Raw genomic sequence first — 7,029 nt, 5'->3', positions numbered from 1 at the left:
AATTGTTTTGTTTAAAATTCATTGTGGTTATGTCTAGAAACAAAATTAGAAAAATGTTGCCTCTGTCCAAATATATAACTGTATGCTTGTTTTTCTCAATATCTTACATGAAATAAAAATAAACCTTTCCTGATTTAGGAAAGTTAGGATTACCATAATTATTTGCCAAATGCCAAAATAATGAGAGAATGTGTTAAGGCATTTATATTACTGCAAAGTCAAAAGTTTATATATACTAAGATTACTATGCCTTTAAACAATTCTGGACTGCCCATATGATAATGGCATGTGTTTGGAAGTTTCTGATTTTCTGTTTTTTTTTGGCAACATCTGAGTTTGAGACACACCTGTGGATGTATTTTAACCCCTTCACTACCAAGGGTGGTTTGCACGTTAACTCCCGGGCCAGTTTTTACAATTCTGACCACTGTCCCTTTATGAGGTAATAACTCTGAAACGCTTCTATGGATCTCGGTGATTCTGACATTGTTTTCTCGTGACATATTGTACTTCATGTTAGTGGTAAAATTTCATTCAAATAGCTTGTGTTTATTCGTGAAAAAAAACAAATTTGGCGAAAATTTCGCAATTTTCCAACTTTGAATTTTTATGCTCTTAAATCACAGAGATACGGCACCCAAAAAAATTAATAAGTAACATTTCCCACATATTTACTTTACATCAGCACAATTTTGGAACCAAAATTTTTATTTTGTTAGGAAGTTATAAGGGTTAAAAGTTGACCAGCGATTTCCCATTTTTGCAACAACATTTTATTTTTACGGACCACATCACATTTGAAGCCACTTTGAGGGGTCTATATGATAGAAAATACCCAAAAGTGACACCATTCTAAAAACTGCACCCCTTAAGGTGCTCAAAACCACATTCAAGAAGATTAACCCTTCAGGTGCTTCACAGGAATTTTTTGAATATTTAAAAAAAAAATGAACATTTAACTTTTTTCACAAAAAAAATACTTCAGGTTCAATTTTTTTATTTTACCAAGGGTAACAGAAGAAATTGGACTGCAAAAGTTAGTGTGCATTTTGTCCCGAGTACGCTGATACCTGATATGTGGGGGGAACCACTGTTTCGGTGCATGGCAGAGCTCCGAAGGGAAGGAGCGCCGTTTGACTTTTTCAATGCAAAATTGGCTGGAATTCAGATCGGACGCCATGTCACGTTTGGAGAGCCCCTGATGTACCTAAACAGTGGAAACCCCCCACAAGTGACCCCATTTTGGAAACTAGACCCCCTAAGGAACTTATCTAGATGTGTGGTGAGAACTTTGAACCCCCAAGGGCTTCACAGAAGTTTATAACGTACAGCCGTACAATTAAAAAAATCATTTTTTCCACAAAAATTCTTTTCACCCTCAATTCTTATTTTTTCAAGGGTAACAGGACCCTAAAAGTTATTGTGCAATTTGTCCTGAGTACGCCGATACCCCATATGTAGGTGTAAACGACTATTTGGGTGCATGGCAGCGCTCGGAAGGGAAGCAGCGCCGTTTGACGTTTTTGGCTGGAATTGAGATCGGACATCATGTCGTGTTTGGAAAGCCCCTGATGTACCAAAATAGCGGAAACCCCCCACAAATGACACCATTTTGGAAACTAGACCCCCTAGGGAACTTATCTAGATTTGTGGTGAGCACTTTGAACCCCCAAGGGCTTCACAGAAGTTTATAATGCCTGGGCGTGAAAATAAGTAAATAGTATTTTTTCCACAAACATGATCATTTAGTCCCCAATTTTTTTCATTTTCCCCAAGGGTACCAGGAGAAATTGAACCCCGAAAGTTGTTGTCCAATTTGTCCTGAGTACGCTGATACCTCATATGTGGGAGAAAACTACTGTATGGGCACACGTCGGGGCTCGGAAGGGAAGGAGTGACGTTTTGGATTGCAGACTTTGATGGAATGGTCTGCGGGTGTCATGTGTGTTTGGAGAGCCTCTGATGTGCCTAAACTATTCAAACTCCCCACATCTGACCCCATTTTGGAAACTAGACCCCCCACGGATCTTATCTAGATGTGTGGTGAGCACTTTGAACCCCCAATTGCTTCACAGAAGTTTATAATGCCCGGGCGTGAAAATAAAAAAATCATTTTTTTTTCCACAAAAATGATATTTTTGCCCCCAATTTTTTATTTTCCTAAGGGCAACAGGAGAAATTGGACCCCAAAAGTTGTTTTGCAATTTGTCCTGAGTAGGCTGATACCCCATATGTGGGGGTAAAACACTGTTTGGGCACATGGCAGAGCTTGGAAGGGAAGGAGCACCATTTGACTTTTTCAACGCAGAATTGGCTGGAATTGAGATCAGATGCGATGTTGCATTTGGAGAGCACCTGATGTGCCCAAACAGTGGAAAACCTCCAATTCTAACTCCAACCGTAACCCCAACACACCCCTAACCCTAATCTCAGCCCTAACCTGAGCCCTAGCCCTAACCCTAACCCTTACGGGAAAATGGAAATAAATACATTTTTTTAATTTTATTATTTTTCCCTAACTAAGGGGGTGATAACGGGGGTTTGATTTACTATTTATGGCGGTTTTTATATTTGGCAGCTGTCACACACTAAAAGGCGCTTTTATTGTAAAAATAGTTTTTGCATCACCACATATTGAGAGCTAATTTTTCCATATTTTGACCCACCGAGTCATGTAAGGTCTTATTTTTTGCGGGACGAGTTGACGATTTTATTGGTATCATTTTCGGGCACGTGACAAATTTTGATCACTTTTTATTCCGATTTTTGGGACGCAGAATGAACAAAAAACAGTTTCATGAATTTCTTTTGGGGGGTGCGTTTACACCATTCTGCGTGCGGTAAAATTGATAAAGCGGTTTTATTCTTCGGGTCAGTACGGTTACAGCGATACCTCATTTATGTCTTTTTTTATGTTTTAGCGCTTTTATGCAATGAAAACAATTTTATATAAAAAATTATTATTTTTGCATCACTTTATTCTGCGAGCTATAACTTTTTTATTTTTTCGCTGATGATGCTGTGTATTTTTTGCGGGCTCGTTTTTTGCGGGACAAGATGACGTTTTCAGCAGTACCATGGATATTTATATGCGTCTTTTTGATCGTGCGTTATTGCACTTTTTGTTCGGCAGTATGATAATAAATCATTATTTTTTGCTTTGTTGTTTATTTTTATTTTTTAAGGAGTTTGCGAAAGGGATTAACTAATGGGACAATTTTATAGGGCGGGTCGTTACGGATGCGGCGATACCAAATATATGTACTTTTATTGTTTGTTTTTTATTTCCAAAAAATGAATTTATTAGGGAATATATATATTTTTTTTAATTTATTTAGCTGATCACTGTGACAGATCAGCGTGGCATAGATGCAGACTTCCTCATACCTGCGCTTTGCAGGCACTGAGGAAGTCAGCTCCCTGCAGGCCCCCCGAAGGTCCCCGTCGCCATCTTGGATTCGGGGACCTGCAGGGAAGGAGCCCCCCGCTGCAGCGCTGCACATTGCGCTGCTGTGGGGGTTCAGGGAAGCACGGAGGGAGCCCCCTCCTCCCTGCCGATGCTTCCCTTTAACCCCAGGCACACCGCGATCGTGTTTGATCACGGTGTGCAAGGGGTTAATGTGTCGGGGGTGGTCCCTGAAAATCTGCAACATCAAAAAGTCACCAAAAGCTCATCGTGGGAACGTAGCCTTATATGAGAACATTCTAATATCGTACGGTTATATTCCCACTATGAGCTCTTGATGGCAGATTTTCTGAACTATTTCTACACCGATCAAGCAAAATAGGTCACTTGCATTTTTCAAAAAAGACGCAAAAACTCAAACGCACATCGTGGAAACATAATTTTACATTTTGTATTGATATCTAACTTTAAGGTTTTGTTCCCACAATGAGTTTTTGATGTTGCAGATTCTGTGCCATTTCTGCACCTATTAGGTAAAATTGGTTACTTGCATTTTTTTAGAAATACACAGCATAAAAAAACTCAACAAAAACTAATTGTGGGAACATAGTCTTACCTTTTGTATTGATGGCTAATTTTAAGGCCACGTCCACATGTTCAGTATTTGGCATCAGTATTTGTAAGCTGAAACCAGGCGTGGAACAATCAGAGGAAAGTATAATAGAAACACGTCACCACTTCTGTAATATTCACAAACTCCTGGATTTAGCTTACAAATACTGAGGTAAAATATTGACCAAACACTGAGGTAAAAACTCACCAAATACTGAGGTAAAATACTGGCTAAATACTGAGGTAAAATACCAATCAAACACCGAGATAAAATTTTGACCAGATACTGAGGTTAAATACTAAAACACTGAGGTAAAATATTGATTAAATACTAAGGTAATGTTACGATCGCGGATGCAGCATGGCTTACAGCCAACGCTCCCGTGTCATCGAGCTATAACGACGACGGGGTATGCATCCCAGGTGATCATGGAATGTGGACCCACTGGACCACAAGGGGGACCCGGACCTACCCGGACTAGGGAAGGGTAGCGACCGGGGTCAGTGGCAGCTGAGCTTGTGAACAAGATGGCCATATGCAGGATTAAAAGACACTCCACAACTTCCGGTATGAAGAAAAATAAAGTTTACTGAAATAAGGCAAAAACATAGAAACACCAGGTTCTGGAATATGCACATCATGAAGGAAACCCATCTCAGGTTGACAGGCAAAGCAGGAGGTCATCATGGGTTGATGCAGTCCAGGATTGTCTGGGACGGGCTTACTAGGAGGGAACGCACATGCGGGTGGTCATTCAGCGCAGCGGATCCACGCATGTATGTACGGCTACGGGCGTAGCACAGGCGCAGCAGGAGAACGTCAGACGCTGACCTCAGGTGGACTTCAGGGGATGGCAGAGGTCTTCATGGGTAAATGCAATCCAGGGTTAACTGGCTCGGGCATACTAGGATGGCCTCTCTCAGACATCAGGCGTAGCACTGACACAGCAGGAGAGCATCAGACACCAACCTCAGGCAGCCTCCAGGCTATGGTAGGAGCCATCGCGGGTAAGACCCCAGGGAACCAGCAGGACATCAGAGCAAGACTGGGCATCAGAGCAAGACTGGGCATCAGAGCAAGACTGGGCATCAGAGCAAGACTGGGCATCAGAGCAAGACTGGGCATCAGAGCAAGACTGGGCATCAGGACCACACAGAGTGGGCATCAGGAGGAAGTCAGAACATCTGGCGGACATCGGAAGAGGTCATCAGACACCGGACATCAGGTCATGGACATCAGGCTCCGAATGAAAGGCCATGGTTATCAGGCTCCGGACATCTGGCAGCGACCTAGAAAGGAAACCAAGCGGTCTTGGTGCAAACCCTGCCGGGTTGGACAGCAGCCAGCAGGAAATTGCACCGAATCCCCAGCTGAGCACAGAGTAGGAGAAACTCAGCGGAAACACTGGACTCCTACTTCCTAGATGAACCCAGGTTAGATCACGGAAAGTCAGGTAGCAAAGAGTCAGTCACTGGGCACAGGGTTAAAGACACGGAAGGACCACAGGAACATCACACAGTGAACACATTTCAGACAGGGTCAGGTAAAGGAGCAGATGCAGGATTCAGGAAACAACACACAACATACACGGGCCTGCATATGCATTCTCCAGGAAAGGCGATCTGGGTATTATGCCCCCAGAGTAGGCCAAGATACAAGACACAGTTCACAGAGAGACAAAAAGCAACAGCTCCCCCAGAACTGAACAGAGTCAGCAGGAGCAGAACACAAACTCACATGGCGAAGTTCAGAAACTCAATGTGAAGCTCTGGGAATGCCCCAAAGGGGGAGGGACCTTTATATAGGAGCTGCCACACAGCCATAGGCTGGAGCAGCAATTGTAGCACACACCCATTCCTGATAAAAGGAAGGGAGGTGTGGCCGTGCGCACCCTAAGCACACCAAGCATAATCAGCAATGCAAAGGACACCTGGCAGGAGCTGAAGCCTGAACATACATGGTAAGTCATGCAGAGTGCAGCAGACCCATTAACTCATGGGTGACTGCCAGGGACCGGACACACGGGTGGTCATGCAGTGCAGCAGAACCACACACGCATGTACGGCTATGCAGCGGAGTCGGGCACTGAGCAGCAGCCACACAGATAACTGACAACAGCATTCCAGCACATTAGAGGGAAAAGAATGAAGGGTTAAAGCAGAGATGCAGAGTAACGCTGTGAATCAAGGTCCAAACACAGCGGCGTTACAGTATCCCCTCCTCAGGCCCTCTCTTCTGAAGACCCAAGCAAAAAAAAGTTCCAAAAAATTCAGTTGGGCTTGGCAGATTATCCATAGCTCACACAGTAGCAGCAGAGTCCAATACTTAAAAATCTTCCATTCACAGACCATGCAGGGAATAGAGCAATTTAGTCTACTTACTATGTGGAATCCGAGCCATCTAATCCGCTCACCAGGCGGGGCTCGGAAATGTCCTGCAGTCCTTAAAGACTCAGCAGAATCCATGGCCAGAGCTTATTGTTAGGCCGGGGTCACACTAACCAACGCAAAATACCGTCAGTATTTTACATGCGTAATACGGATGAATGGCCCCTAAACAGTGCTCCGTATGTCATCCGTAATCAAGGTGTGGTCGCGTATTTTGCACATGTAAGCATCCGTATGTAATCCGTATGGCATCCGTATGGCGAGATTTTCTCGTCACCTTGCAAAATGGACATATAATGGAGCCCTATGACAGGTTTCATAACAGAAACCAAAGAATAGATATAGACTCATAGAATGCATATATATAGATATATATATATATACTAGCTGAAGAGCCCGGCGCTGCCCGGGCATAGTAACTAACTGTGGTTAGTTCTAGAAAATTATAATTATCCTCCATCCCATAGTCCCGTGCCCATATACCCATCATACATATCCACGATCCCATAGGCCCGTGCCCATATACCCATCACACATCCTCCATCCCATAGTCAAGTGCCCATATACCCATCACACATCCTCCATCCCATAGTCCCATGCCCATATACCCATCATACATATTC

General features: G+C 43.4%; 1 long non-coding RNA gene across 1 annotated transcript; it reads right to left on the bottom strand.

Annotated features, from left to right (window-relative positions):
• Nucleotides 1–4,587: 4,587 nt before the first annotated feature.
• Nucleotides 4,588–5,790, bottom strand: LOC141098486 (uncharacterized). The gene is made up of 2 exons (XR_012234263.1): nt 5,757–5,790; nt 4,588–5,308 (listed from the first exon to the last, which is right to left on the bottom strand). It is a non-coding gene; the product is annotated as an uncharacterized lncRNA (long non-coding RNA).
• Between the last annotated feature and the right edge of the window lie 1,239 nt (nt 5,791–7,029).

The sequence above is a fragment of the Dendrobates tinctorius genome, unplaced genomic scaffold (genome assembly GCF_039654945.1).
Source record: "Dendrobates tinctorius isolate UK_male_01 unplaced genomic scaffold, ASM3965494v1 ptg000092l, whole genome shotgun sequence".
NCBI lineage: Eukaryota > Metazoa > Chordata > Amphibia > Anura > Dendrobatidae > Dendrobates > Dendrobates tinctorius.
This window is presented reverse-complemented; position numbering and strand designations above follow the sequence as displayed.